Source organism: Prunus avium, chromosome 1, assembly GCF_965620075.1.
Source record: "Prunus avium chromosome 1, drPruAviu1.hap1.1, whole genome shotgun sequence".
Classification (NCBI taxonomy): Eukaryota; Viridiplantae; Streptophyta; class Magnoliopsida; order Rosales; family Rosaceae; genus Prunus; species Prunus avium.
Window position 1 is genome coordinate 24,737,550 of NC_142284.1, and position 14,866 is coordinate 24,752,415.

Here is a 14,866-nt window from a genome sequence, read left to right on the forward strand (position 1 = left end):
AACTTGAATTGTCCAATTTCTCACACCTATTGATTTCGGATCGAGCCCAAAACTTGGGCAACATCATAATATGGTGGGAGGAGTCATTTGGTGAGTTTTGAGTGAAATCCAATCGTTAGATGTGTGGAATACACCAACCACTCCAATTAGGAACGAACTGCCGTTGAACTTGAATTGTCCAATTTCTCACACCTATTGATTTCGGATCGAGCCCAAAACTTGGGCAACATCATAATATGGTCGGAGGAGTCATTTGGTTAGTTTTGAGTGAAATCCAATCACTAGAAGTATGGAATACACCAACCACTCCAATTAGGAACAAACTGCCGTTGAACTTGATTTGTCCAATTTGGAACACCTATTGATTTCGGATCGAGCCCAAAACTTGGGCAATATCATAATATGGTGGGAGGAGTTTTTTGGTGAGTTTTGAGTGAAATCCAATCGCTAGAAGTATGGAATACACCAACCACTCCAATTAGGAACGAACTGCCGTTGAACTTGAATTGGCCAATATGGAACACCTATTGATTTCGGATCGAGCCCAAAATTTGGGCAACATCATAATATGGTGGGAAGATTCATTTGGTGAGTTTTGAGTGAAATTGATCGGTGCATATTTACATATTATTTTGTACCCTTCTAATTTATGATTTGGTTATGTTTTTAAGTTTAACTTGTGCTTTTAATAAGTTTGTGCTAATTTCAGTGTGATAAGCTTGAGAATCACTAATTGCATTTTGGAGACAAGTTAGCTCAAAACGGTGTCTGCAGATCAGTCAACTTCACGGATTGGACTGTACTTGCTTCAAGAAGAACCAGATGATGAGCCCTATATCATTGGAAAGATACGGAAGTGTATTTTCTGTAGAATTTTACGGTTCATGATTCCGAGTCTTCTAGAGAAAGTTATACATGTTTTGGCAACTTAAGGTCAAATTCGGCAGCATCTGCGTTACTGGTCCAAAAATTACATTTGAAGGCCTTCCCGATTTTTCCTTGAGTTGGGCTGCATATGCTTGGAAAAATAATTCAAAGAGCTTCAAGATCCATATTTTTCCAGATTTTTCAAATTGAAGCCACAAGCCCAAAACGAGCCCACAAGCTGGCTGCAATGCATTGTCATGCATGACATATGCATGATGAAGTGTTGTTGATTGTGGGAAAGTTTGGTGAAGCATATTCAATACCTATTTTTGAGTGGAATTTTGCAGCAGCCAAAAGATGATGAAGTGGGAGCTGAACACTAAGCCTAAAGACAAGAGGAATTGTTTTCAAATGCAATTGTGTGTTAGGTTAAGTTGGTGAATTAAGTGTTGTGTGTTAGGTGAAGTTAGTGTGTTTAGAAAATTCAATTGTATAATTCAGATTTTCACTTCCCCTAGGCCTATAAATAGGGAAGTTCTCTAAGCTTGTAAACACACCCCAAGGGGGGGAGCTCTCTCAAACACTTCTCTAGAGCTCCCTTCCCTTCTCTTCCTCAAATTCTCTTAGTTTCATTTTCTAGTTTTCAATTGTAGTAATGAAATATTTGTGCTGAAATTCTCCTTAAGTTTTTCTTAGTTCCACTTTACTTTTCATTATGTAAATTCTTTTCTTTAGTTTCAAGTTTGATTAGTTTCCAAGTTTCAATTATGGTTTTTGTTCTTATTCATTATGCTTATAAGTTAATATGCTAGTTTGAATGATTGATCACCATTTAGGCTTGCATGTTAGCTATCTTGGTTTGAATTAAGAGTAGACACCATGCTTTAATTCGAATTGAACTATGAATAGGAAGAGTATGTATGGACATTCGACAACAGGGATTAGATACATGCTTGATTGTTTAAATTGTTCTTCTATGCTTAATGGGTTCCTAATGCTTAATTTTAGGTTAGACAACAAATGATCAAATTAGGGAATTAGGAACACAAGGTTATGACCACACACCATGGCTTAATCATACTTTAGCTAGAATCAATCCATTAATCTAAATTGAACTTGGGAACTTATTTGCTTGAGTTACTTTATTATTTTCTTCCTTCTTTCATGTTCTTTGTTTTTGTTTCTGTTTTGTGTAGGAAAACTGAATTGGATCATTCAATCACCAATCCCTGTGGAATCGACCTCGCACTTACATACGCTAAACTCCCAACGGTTCGTGCACTTGCGAGTATCACAAGTTGAGGATGCAGCTGAATCCATTTTGGTGCAGCTGTATCTACACAACAGAAATCCAATCGCTAGAAGTATGGAATACACCAACCACTCCAATTAGGAACGAACTACCGTTGAACTTGAATTGTCCAATTTGGAACACCTATTGATTTCGGATCGAGCCCAAAACTTGGGCAACACCATAATATGGAGGGAGGAGTCATTTGGTGAGTTTTGAGTGAAATCCAATCGCCAGAAGTAGGGAATACACCAACCACTCCAATTAGGAACGAAATGCCGTTGAACTTGAATTGTCCATTTTGGAACACCTATTGATTTCGGATCGAGCCCAAAACTTGGGCAACATCATAATATGGTGGGAGGAGTCATTTGGTGAGTTTTGAGTGAAATCCAATCGCTAGAAGTATGGAATACACAAACCACCCCAATTAGGAACGAACTGCCATTGAACTTCAATTGTCCAATTTGGAACACCTATTGATTTCGAATCGAGCCCAAAACTTGGGCAACAACATAATATGGTGGGAGGAGTCATTTGGTGAGTTTTGAGTTAAATCCAATCGCTAGAAGTATGGAATACACCAACCACTCCAATTAGGAAAGAACTGTCGTTGAAATTAAATTGACCAATTACTCACACCTATTGAATTCGGATCGAGCCCAAAACTTGGGCAACATCATAATATGGTGGGAGGAGTCATATGCTGAGTTTTGAGTGAAATCCGATCGCTAGAAGTATGGAAAACACCAACCACTCCAATTAGGACCGAACTGCCGTTGAACTTGAACTGTCCAATTTGGAACACCTATTGATTTCGGATCGAGCCCAAAACTTGGGCAACATCATAATATGGTGGGAGGAGTCATTTGGTGAGTTTTGAGTGAAATCCAATTGCTAGAAGTATGGAATAAACCAACCACTCCAATTAGGAACGAACTGCCGTTGAACTTGAATTGTCCAATTTGGAACACCTATTGATTTCGGATCGAGCCCAAAACTTGGGCAACATCATAATATGGTCGGAGGAGTCATTTGGTGAGTTTTAGGTGAAATCCAATCGCTAGAAGTACGGAATACACCAACCACTCCAATTAGGAACGAACTGTCGTTGAAATTGAATTGACCAATTTCTCACACTTATTGATTTCGGATCGAGCCCAAAACTTGGGCAACATCATAATATGGTGGGAGGAGTCATATGCTGAGTTTTGTGTGAAATCCGATCGCTAGAAGTATGGAAAACACCAACCACTCCAATTAGGACCGAACTGCCGTTGAACTTGAATTGTCCAATTTGGAACACCTATTGATTTCGGATCGAGCCAAAAGTTGGGCAACATCATAATATGGTCGGAGGAGTCATTTGGTGAGTTTTGGGTGAAATCCAATCGCTAGAAGTACGGAATACACCAACCACTCCAATTAGGAACGAACTGTCGTTGAAATCGAATTGACCAATTTCTCACACCTACTGATTTCGGATCGAGCCCAAAACTTGGGAAACATCATAATATGGTGGGAGGAGTCATTTGGTGAGTTTTGAGTGAAATCCAATCGCTAGAAGTATGGAATACACCAACCACTCCAATTAGGAAAGAACTGTCGTCGAAATTGAATTGACCAATTTCTCACACCTGTTGAATTCGGATCGAGCCCAAAACTTGGGCAACATCGTAATATGGTTGGAGGAGTCATTTGGTTGAACTTGAATTGTCCAATTTGGAACACCAATTGATTTCGGATAGAGCCCAAAAGTTGGGCAACATCATATTATGGTGGGAGGAGTCATTTGGTGAGTTTTCAGTGAAATCCAATCGCTTGAAGTATGGAATACACCAACCAATCCAATTAGGAACGAACTGCCGTTGAACTTGAATTGTCCAATTTCTCACACCTGTTGATTTCGGATCGAGCCCAAAAATTGGGCAACATCATAATACAGTGGGAGGAGTCATTTGGTGAGTTTTGAGTGAAATCCAATCGCTAGAAGTATGGAATACATCAACCACTCCAATTAGGAACGAACTGCCGTTGAACTTGAATTGTCCAATTTCTCACACCTATTGATTTCGGATCGAGCCCGAAACTTGGGCAACATCATAATATGGTGGGAGGAGTCATTTGGTGAGTTTTGAGTGAAATCAAATCGCTAGAAGTATGGAATACACCAACCACTCCAATTAGGAATGAACTGCCGTTGAACTTGAATTGTCCAATTTCTCACACCTATTGATTTCGGATCGAGCCCCAAACTTTGGCAACATCATAATATGGTGGGAGGAGTCATTTGGTGAGTTTTGAGTGAAATCCAATCCCTAGAAGTATGGAATACACCAACCAGTCCAATTAGGAACGAACTGCCGTTGAACTTGAATTGTCCAATTTGGAACACCTATTGATTTCGGATTGAGCCCAAAACTTGGGCAACATCATAATATGGTGGGAGGAGTCAATTGGTGAGTTTTGAGTGAAATCCAATCCCTAGAAGTATGGAATACACCAACCACTCCAATTAGGAACAAACTGCCGTTGAACTTGAATTGTCCAATTTCTCACACCTATTGATTTCGGATCGAGCCCCAAACTTGGGCAACATCAAAATATGATGGGAGGAGTCATTTGGTGTGTTTTTTGAGTGAAATCCAATCGCAAGAAGTATGGAATACACCAACCACTCCAATTAGGAACGAACTTCCGTTGAACTTGAATTGTCCAATTTCTCACACCTATTGATTTCGGATCGAGCCCAAAACTTGGGCAACATCATAATATGGTGGGGGGAGTCAATTGGTGAGTTTTGAGTGAAATCCAATCACTAGAAGTATGGAATACACCGACCACTCCAATTAGGAACGAACTGCCGTTGAACTTGAATTGTCCAATTTGGAACACCTATTGATTTCGGATCGAGCCCAAAACTTGGGCAACATAATAATATGGGGGGAGGAGTCATTTGGTGAGTTTTGAGTGAAATACAATCGCTAGAAGTATGGAATACACCAACCAATCCAATTAGGAACGAACTGCCGTTGAACTTGAATTGTCCAATTTGGAACACCTATTGATTCCGGATCGAGTCCAAAACTTGGGCAACATCATAATATGGTGGGTGGAGTCGTTTGGGGAATTTTGAGTGAAATCCAATCGCTAGAAGTATGGAATACAACAACCACTCCAATTAGGAATGAACTGCCGTTGAACTTGAATTTTCCAATTTGGAACACCTATTGATTTCGGATCGAGCCCCAAACTTGGGCAACATCATAATATGGTGGGAGGAGTGTTAACTCGCAATTGTACGGGGCAATTAGTAGTATAGCAAGACAAGTACGAGGTCGTACCCACGAAGACTGAGAAGTTAAAACTAGTTATGTACTTAGATTACCAAATTCAAGAAAGTAGGAGGTTATGTCTAAAACAGAATTTAAAACAAGAGTGGTTGTGATTGTTGAACAAAAGAAGCAAAATGAAATTGCAAACAAAAACAAGTAAACAAATGTAACAAAGAGTGGTTTTAAGAGTTGGAAAACAGATTTTGAGACTAGGGCATTCGAATCACCATAACAATTCAATTCTGGGTTATAAAGATTCAAGTAACAAGTCTAATTCAGATTCAAAGATTGATTCTAGCTAAAGTATGATTAGGCCATGGTGTTTGGTCCTAACCTTGTGTTCCTAATTCCCTAATTTGATCATTTGTTGTCTAACCTAAAATTAAGCATTAGGAACCCATTAAGCATAGAAGAACATTTTAAACAACCAAGTATGTATCTAATCCCTGTTGTCGAATGTCCATACATACTCTTCCTATTCATAGTTCAATTCGAATTAAAGCATGGTGTATACTCTTAATTCAAACCAAGATAGTTAACAAACAAGTTCTAATGGTGATCAATCATTCAAACAAGCATGTTAACTTATAAGCATAATGAATAAGAACATGAATCATGAATCAAACTTGAAACTCCAAACTTATAAACCCAGAATATTCATGTTAGGTTACATCGAAGCCCTAGTTATGGATTTAGCTACTCATAATGGAAAAGAGACTTGAACAGAAATGAGAAAACATAATGAATACAATAAGAGTAGAAAAACCCTTTTTCTGAAGTTCTTGTGGTGTCCAAGGCTTCTCCAAGTGCTTCTCCACTTCTAATGCTTCTCCAAGAGCTTCCCCACTTCTAGAAAGATGTATGAAGGATATGGAGGTGATTTGGGATGAGTTTGAGTGAGTGGTGATGGCTAAGGAAGATGAAATTCGTAGGGAAATGGAAGAGAGGTTTGCTGGAGTTGTTTTGGTGATTGTTGGAGTGTTTGGGATTTTGAGAGTGTTTGAGGATGGTTGGAGTGAATTGTGGGGGTTGTGAATCTCAGGATTTGTTGTGTCTTGAATGTGGAATGGATGTGGTATTTATAGGGAGAGGGGAGTGACAAATCTGAATTCAATATGGCTAATGCATACAACACTTGCATTATAAAAGATGAATTGGTTGATGCACTTCACTAATGCATACAACACTTGCATTATAAAATCTGAATTGGTTGATGCACTTCACCAATAGATCCCACCAGCAGCCCTAGCTCATCTTCATGTCACCATGACCAAGCTTCCAACCAGAAATGATAGCTCATACCTAGCTCACCATGACCAAGCATCCAACCAGCACATGCTGAGGTCAGCATAACCAGCAACTTCAAGGGCTTACAACTTGGGCTTCTCTTAATCAAATTAGGACTTTAAGCACTCGAAATTGAAGTTCAGAATGTCTTCTTTCCAGCCATATGTCATTTGGGCCAATCCAATGTCGGAGGAGGAAATTAAGGCCAAAACAAATTGCTAACTCATTTTGCGCGCTGATAAAATCCATCCTGAGCATGGCTCTGTGTTTGCTAGGTAACAGACTCTATATTTATCCAATGGGGCTGAATTTTGGATATGTTATAGTAAACACCCATTGGAACAACTTTCATGAAGAATGCTGCCTCATCCGAGCTGTGTAGGTTGCTGAAACAAAGCTTGCAATATGACCTACGGAACTGGACTGGCAGGGGGCTGTAGCCAAAATGAGTTTGTCTTTTAAGCTCTTCTTCCATTCATCCAAATTAGGCCTTAACATGCTTGAATTGCATGAATTATGCTCTCTTGCTCTATTGGCCTACAAAACACACAAAGGGAGGGAAATAACTTAGAATTATAGGAACTAAGCAAAAGAAGTAAGTAAATTGGGCATGTATATGTATGAAATTATGAGCTTAACACACCCCCAAACTTAGATTTTGCTAGTCCTCGAGCAAAACAAAAGAGAAACAAAGATAAAAACAAAACAAGAAGTTAACTAGACCACTTTCGTAGGTAACTCGATTGCATTGAGCGTATGCAACAAGCCTTTAAACCTCTAGGCATCCCTAGTAGGAGGAGTTGTGTCTCCTGAGGGTTTAATAGATACGATACCCACAAACGTTTTTCTAACTCTACAAAACAAAATGGTTAGAAAAACAACTTTGAAATCAACTAATGAAAATGAAAGAAAGTTTTAGTCATACCTCCAACACCATAGAGTTGCCAAGATAGGTCATCAATCAGTGTGTACAAGTGGAAGCTATAGCTCAAAGGCACACAGTTTCAAAGCAAGCACACTCAAACCTTGAATAGAGAACATGCTTCGACTCTAATTCTCACAGATAACACTCAATCACTCAGAACCTATATTTTAATTCTCTCAAGAAAGCATAAGTGAGTGTATGAAATAGAAGCACAAATTTGGTTAGATCTCATGAAAGGAATTAAATACTAAGAATAGAGATACACACATACTTACCAGCACCCATGAATACATCCTCAAAGATCAGCTAGGTCTTTCACAATGTTGTAATGAAAGGCTAAGGTTTAGGGGAAATGGAAGAATTGGAAGGAAAAACAAATAACTTAAGAACATACCAAGGTTGCATGCTTCATTAATCTGCAAGGCATCATTGATTTAGATTGGCATGGCAGCAAACTTCATGGTATCTCCTGGCATAGACTTTATTTTTCACACTTAGATCAAATCGAAACACTTTCATCTTCGTTGATTTGATCTGCATCTTCATTAACTTCATTGCACAGATTCACATAATCTTTATTTAGGTACATGGCTGCAACTTCCTTGCTTCAAACTTTATCTTGGCACACCTTGGTATATTTCTAAGTTATAGGGTATGGCTACAATAGGTCAAGTATCTCAGATTGAGATACAAAGGTAGGGAAATGATGAGGGTGATAGAAGAAAAGGCTTTAAGTGTTTGGCTTCAAGAGGGTTGATGGAACACACATATAGGTAGGGTGAAAAGAAAGCACATAGAATGGTTATGCACACATAGCCTAGCATCACTTCAATGAGTTCATTCATGAATGAGAGCAAGCACATGATATCTGCAAAAGAGAATCATCCTTAGTATTCAATCAAAATGGAATAATGAGATCAATTAGAGTGAATTGAAGAAAATAAGTATGGATGAGAAATAGAACACTTTAAACCCTCTCAAGAAAGCAATTAGGCTCGATATAGCTCACTAGGGTAGTCTCCACTATTTTCCTTCAAGAATTTGAGCGTGGTACTTTAGCCACCAGAATTCTAAGAGCAAAAGCTTTGTGAAGTGCAAAATTCTGATATGAAAACCTCAAATAGCAGCTCCATAGCATTGATTGTATGACATTCTTTAAAAAAAATAAAAATAAAAAATAAAAAATAAAAAAAAAATAAAAAAAATAAAAAATAAAAAATAAAAAAAAAATAATAATAAAAAAAAAAATTGTGACAAGAGAACGAAAATTGAAAACACAAATGGATAAGAAAATTGAAATTGAAAACCTTCCCCCCAGACCTGAATTGAACATTGTCCTCAATGTGAAAGCATACAAAAGATGATTGAGAACAAACAAATGATAAAGGGAAAAGTTTAGAAGAAGGTTTAGGAAAAATAAAAAATAAAAAAAATGAATATATAAGCAACTCATGGATGACCAGTTAAGGGCCTCAGAAAACACAGCCAGGGGATCCGGGAAGGTTGGAGGGGTCACAATGGTCCCGCTTAAAACCCAAACTTCTTAGACACCGAAGGTGTCGCCTAAAGAACTCCTAGACACTGTATTGACGGAAGTGCTCACTGGAGTTACCATAAGTTAGCTCATATGAAAAATCTTTTTAAATTTTTAAATTTTTTTATTTTTTTAAAATTTTTATAAAAAAAAAACAGAAATTTAAAATAATAACAAGTAAAGAGAAAGGATTGAAATGCTCCCCCTTGATGCGATTAGGTCGATTGCTACCAAGCACCTTCTTCTTGAACACATGGGTTGCCTCCCAAGAAGCGCCTTAGTTACTGTCTTGGCAAGACATTGTGCAATCAGCTAAGTTGATGGTACGAAGGGAAGTTGATCTACCACATGGCCAGTTTGGATGCCAGCTGAAACTCCCTCATAGAATGGCTTTAAACGTTGTCCATTTACTTTGAAAGTCGAGCCATCTTTAGGGTTTTGAATCTCCACAGCTCCATAGGGAGAAACATTGACCACGGTGAATGGGCCTTGCCATCTAGACTTCAATTTTCCTGGAAAGAGACGCAAACGTGAGTTAAACAAAAGAACTGACATACCTTTGGAGAACTCTTTCCGTTGAATGTTTCTGTCATGGTAACTCTTGGTTCGTTCTTTGTAAAGCTTTGCATTCTCATAAGACTCATGTCTAATTTCTTCCAATTCATTCAGCTGAAACTTTCTTGCATGGCCTGCCTTGTCTAGATCAAAATTTAACTTCTTGATGGCCCAAAAAGCATTGTGTTCAAGCTCCATTGGCAGGTGACAAGCTTTCCCAAACACAAGACGATAAGGGCTCATTCCAATGGGAGTCTTATATGCTGTCCTATAAGCCCATAATGCATCATTGAGCTTGGCTGCCCAATCTTTCCTTGTATTGTTCACCACCTTCTCCAGGATGTGCTTAATTTCTCTATTGCTTATTTCCACTTGACCAGAAGTTTGCGGATGATATGGTGTAGAGACTCGATGGGTGATGTTGTACTTCTTCATGAGTGCTTCGAATGGCTTGTTACAGAAGTGGCTGCCTCCATCACTAATGACAGCCCTTGGAGTACCAAACCTTGTGAAAATATTATCCTTCAAGAACTTCAGCACCACCTTATAATCATTGGTTTTGGTGGCTATGGCTTCCACCCATTTAGACACATAATCAACAGCAACAAGTATGTAAGTATAACCAAAGGAAGATGGGAATGGTCCCATGAAATCAATACCCCACACATCGAAGAGCTCCACAACAAGTATGTTATTCAATGGCATTTCATTCCTGCGACTTATGTTCCCCATCCTTTGGCACCTATCACACTTAACACAAAAATTAAATGCATCTTTAAATAGAGTGGGCCAAAAGAAACCAGATTGCAGAATTTTAAGTGCTGTTTTCTTAGCTCCAAAGTGACCTCCACAGGCCAATTCGTGGCTATGCCTAAGTATGCTTTCTTGCTCTTCTTCTGGAACACATCTTCTGATGAGTTGATCCGGGCAATGCTTGAATAAGAAAGGTTCATCCCATACATAATGTTTCACCATGGAAAAGAACTTCTTCTTATCCTGAGAAGTTAGATCATTTCTAAGAACACCACAAGCAAGATAATTAACAAAATCAGCATACCATGGCTCTTTGACTTGGGCAGCATATAGTTGTTCATCAGGGAAAGTCTCATTCAAGGGTAGCACAGCTCCTCCTTTTTCTTCAACCACAATTCTGCTCAAATGATCAGCTACCACATTCTCACATCCCTTCTTATCTCGAATCTCCAAATCGAATTCTTGCAGCAAGAGAATCCATCTAATCAAGCGTGGTTTGGCATCCTTCTTAGTGAGCAAGTATCTAAGGGCTGCATGGTCAGAATAAACAATTACTTTAGAACCAACAAGGTAAGAACGAAATTTTTCTAAAGCAAAAACCACAGCAAGCAACTCCTTCTCTGTTGTGGAGTAGTTGATTTGAGCATCATTCAAGGTCCGGCTAGCATAATGAATCACATGGGGCAGCTTGTTCTTCTTTTGACCTAAAACTGCACCAATAGCAAAGTCAGAGGCATCACACATTATTTCAAATGGTAAAGACCAATCCGGAGCTATGATAATAGGGGCTGAAGTTAGCTCCCTCTTCAAGGTAAAAAAAGCTTCCATGCAAGCTTCATTAAACTCAAAAACAGCATCCTTAGCAAGGAGATTACACAATGGCCTTGTAATGCTTGAGAAATTTTTGATGAACCTTCTATAGAATCCAGCATGACCTAGAAAGCTTCTAATTCCTTTAACAGAGGTAGGGGGTGGAAGATTTGAGATGAGGTCGATCTTGGCTTTATCCACTTCGATTCCCTTGCTTGAAATCACATGGCCTAGTACAATGCCTTGTCTCACCATGAAGTGACACTTCTCCCAATTCAAAATCAGATTTGTTTCCTGGCATCTTTTAAGCACTAGAGACAAGTGGTGAAGACAATTATCAAAAGAGGAACCAAAAACTGAAAAATCATCCATAAATACCTCAATGAATCGTTCCACCATATCTGAAAAGATTGACATCATGCATCTTTGGAAAGTTGCTGGGGCATTGCATAAACCGAATGGCATCCTTCTATATGCAAACGTACCAAATGGGCATGTGAATGTGGTTTTCTCTTGGTCTTCCGGAGCAATGGGAATTTGATTATAACCTGAAAAACCATCAAGAAAACAATAGTAAGCATGGCCAGATAAACGTTCAAGCATTTGATCAATAAAAGGTAAGGGGAAATGATCTTTTCTAGTGGATGTGTTCAACTTCCTGTAATCAATGCAAACTCTCCAACCAGTGACAGTTCGTGTAGGAACTAGCTCATTCTTCTCATTCTTCACAACGGTGATTCCGGACTTCTTTGGAACAACTTGCACAGGGCTCACCCACTTAGAATCTGAAATTGGGTAGATGATTCCTACATCGAGTAGCTTTAAAACTTCAGCTCTAACCACCTCTTTCATGTTGGGATTTAGCCTCCTTTGGGCATCACGAGATGGTTTGCTGTCTTCTTCCATTAAAATCCGGTGCATGCACATGCTTGGACTAATTCCTTTGATGTCTGCTATGGTCCACCCAATGGCTGTTTTATGCTCTTTTAGAACTTTAATTAAGCTCTCTTCTTCATGTGAGGAGAGACCTGCAGCAATTATAACAGGGAGAGTTTCGTTAGCACCCAAATATGTATATTTAAGATTATTGGGAAGAGGTTTAAGTTCTAGCTTTGGTGGGATGACAATGGATGGCTCCAATTTCGTGGATGATGGTCCAAGAGGCTCGATTGGTGGCCTAAAGGATGGTGGGTATGTCGGAAACACTTCTAAGGCAGCCACCACTTCTTGGAACTCCGGTTCACAAAGATCTTCCTCTTCTTGTGTTAAGACAGCTTCTAGAGCATCATTAGACTTTCTCTGCAAAATTTTGGAAGAAACCTCATGATCCACAACATCAATTGAAAAGCAAGAATCAAGAGAGATAGAAGGTTGAGATAGAGCATTAAGCATTTTAAATTCAACAGTTTCACCCAAAACAGTCATGGAGAGAGTGCTATCTTTCACTTTGATGATTGTGTCTGCAGTGGCCATGAATGGCCTGCCTAGGAGAATGGGATCAACACGATCTCCATTTGGATTGTCTTCCATGTCCATCACTACAAAATCAGCAGGGAGAATTAGTGTATTAACTTGAACTAGAATATCTTCTACAATACCTTTTGGATATTTTATAGAATGATCAGCTAGTTCAAGTCGCATTGAAGTCTTCTTCATCCCTTCTAAGCCAAGCTCTTGATAAACTGAATATGGCAAAACATTGATGCTTGCTCCCAAGTCCAACATGGCTCTTCCAACCTTCTTGCCTCCAATGTTAATGGGAATGTCAAAGCTGCCAGGATCATCTAGTTTTGGTGGAAGCTTCCTTTGCAATACAGCACTTACATTCTGGTCGAGCTTTACTCCTTCATTTGGAGCGAAATTGAGCTTGTGAGTTTTCAAGTCCTTGATGAATTTTCCATATGCAGGAATCTGTTCAATAAGATCAAGCAAAGGCAAATTGATATTAACTTTACTCAAAATATCATAAATCTCTTTAAAAGCCTTATCTTGCTTTGCTTTCTTAAGACGGCCTGGAAATGGAATCTGTGGAACATATGGAGCGGGTGGCACGTATCTATCTTCTTGAAGATGTGGTGGCACAAATTTGTCATCCCTTTTATGCAATTGGAATTGATCGGATTTCTGAGAATCTGATTTGGCCTTAGGAGCAGATTGAGAAGTTTTGAGTTGTTCTCCTTCCGTGGCCATGGTCTCCTCCTCTTCATTTTCTACAATCACAACATCATTTGAAAGATTAGAATCATCTTTATTATCAATGATCTTACCTGATCTGAGCACATGAATGGCCTTGGCTTCTGGGTTCTTTGGATTGATCTCAGTTTGGCTTGGCCATTTCCCAGGCACTCTTTGAGTTATTTCAGCAGCTATTTGGCCTAATTGGACTTCCAATTTGGAGATGGCAGCTTGTGTAGTTTGCTGAAAATTGGATTGGTTGATTGCCATCTGCTTCACTATATCTTCCAATGATGATGATGATTGTTGTGGCCTTTGGAATGAAGGGGGATTTGCTTGATTCTGGGTATTTCTCCATGAAAAGTTTGGATGATTCCTCCAACCTGGATTATAACTTTGAGAGTATGGATCATTTCTTGGACCTTGGTTGTAGGAATTTACCAACTTAGCTTGCTCTTGCACAAATTCTGGATATCCAGCCCCAAGTGGACAAGCTGTGGTAGCATGGTCATGAGATTCACAAATGCTACACACTTCCTTCGGAGGGCTTCTTGAGTTTAATGCAAGAAGAGCATCTAGCTTTTGTTCCAGTTTTGAAATCTGCACACTAGAAGCATCATTAGAACCACTAATAACACGTTTACCTCTTGTATCCGTATGTTGGGTCTCCATTGCTATCTCCTCAAAGAGTTCGTACGTTTCTTCTGGAGTTTTGGTTTTAAAAGAACCACCTGCAAAATTGGTGACTATATTATGACTAGAAGGGGTTAGTCCTTTATAAAACATACGCATTTGAAGCTTCAATGGAATCCCATGATGAGGACATTGGTTGAGCAACCCATTGAATTTCTCCCATGCTTCACAAAACGATTCATCATCTTGCTGTGCAAATAACAAGATCTTGTCCCTAAGCATGTCGGTCTTTTGCGTGGAGAAGTATTTTTCCAGGAACTTCTTTTGAATGGCAGACCATGTAGTGAGTGAACCAGGCTTCAAAGAATTCAACCAATACTTCGCCTTATCCTTTAAAGTGTATGGAAACACTCTCATTCGAAGTTGATCTTCTGTCACACCTGTCAAGGGAAAAGAACTCACAACATTAAAAATATCCTTTATATGAGTCAATGGATCTTCATTAGGTAAACCATAAAAGGAAGGCAGCATATTAAGATGAGAAGATTTAAGCTCATAATTTCGAGCTACAGTGGGCAGCAAAATGCTTGAAGGAGATGCTGGAATTGTTGGGATATCAAGTTCTCCCATGAACTCAATGGCAGCCATCATTTCTTCTTCTTCTTGGTCTGAACTTGCTTCCGAATTTGAAAGTGAAGAAC

The 14,866-nt window shown here is 39.1% G+C and overlaps 1 non-coding gene across 1 annotated transcript; it reads left to right on the forward strand.

Annotated features, from left to right (window-relative positions):
- The first annotated feature begins 14,340 nt into the window (after window positions 1–14,340).
- LOC148297639 (small nucleolar RNA R71) lies at window positions 14,341–14,447 on the forward strand. The gene has a single exon (XR_015833231.1). It is a non-coding gene; the product is annotated as a small nucleolar RNA R71 (small nucleolar RNA).
- The last annotated feature ends 419 nt before the right edge of the window (window positions 14,448–14,866 follow it).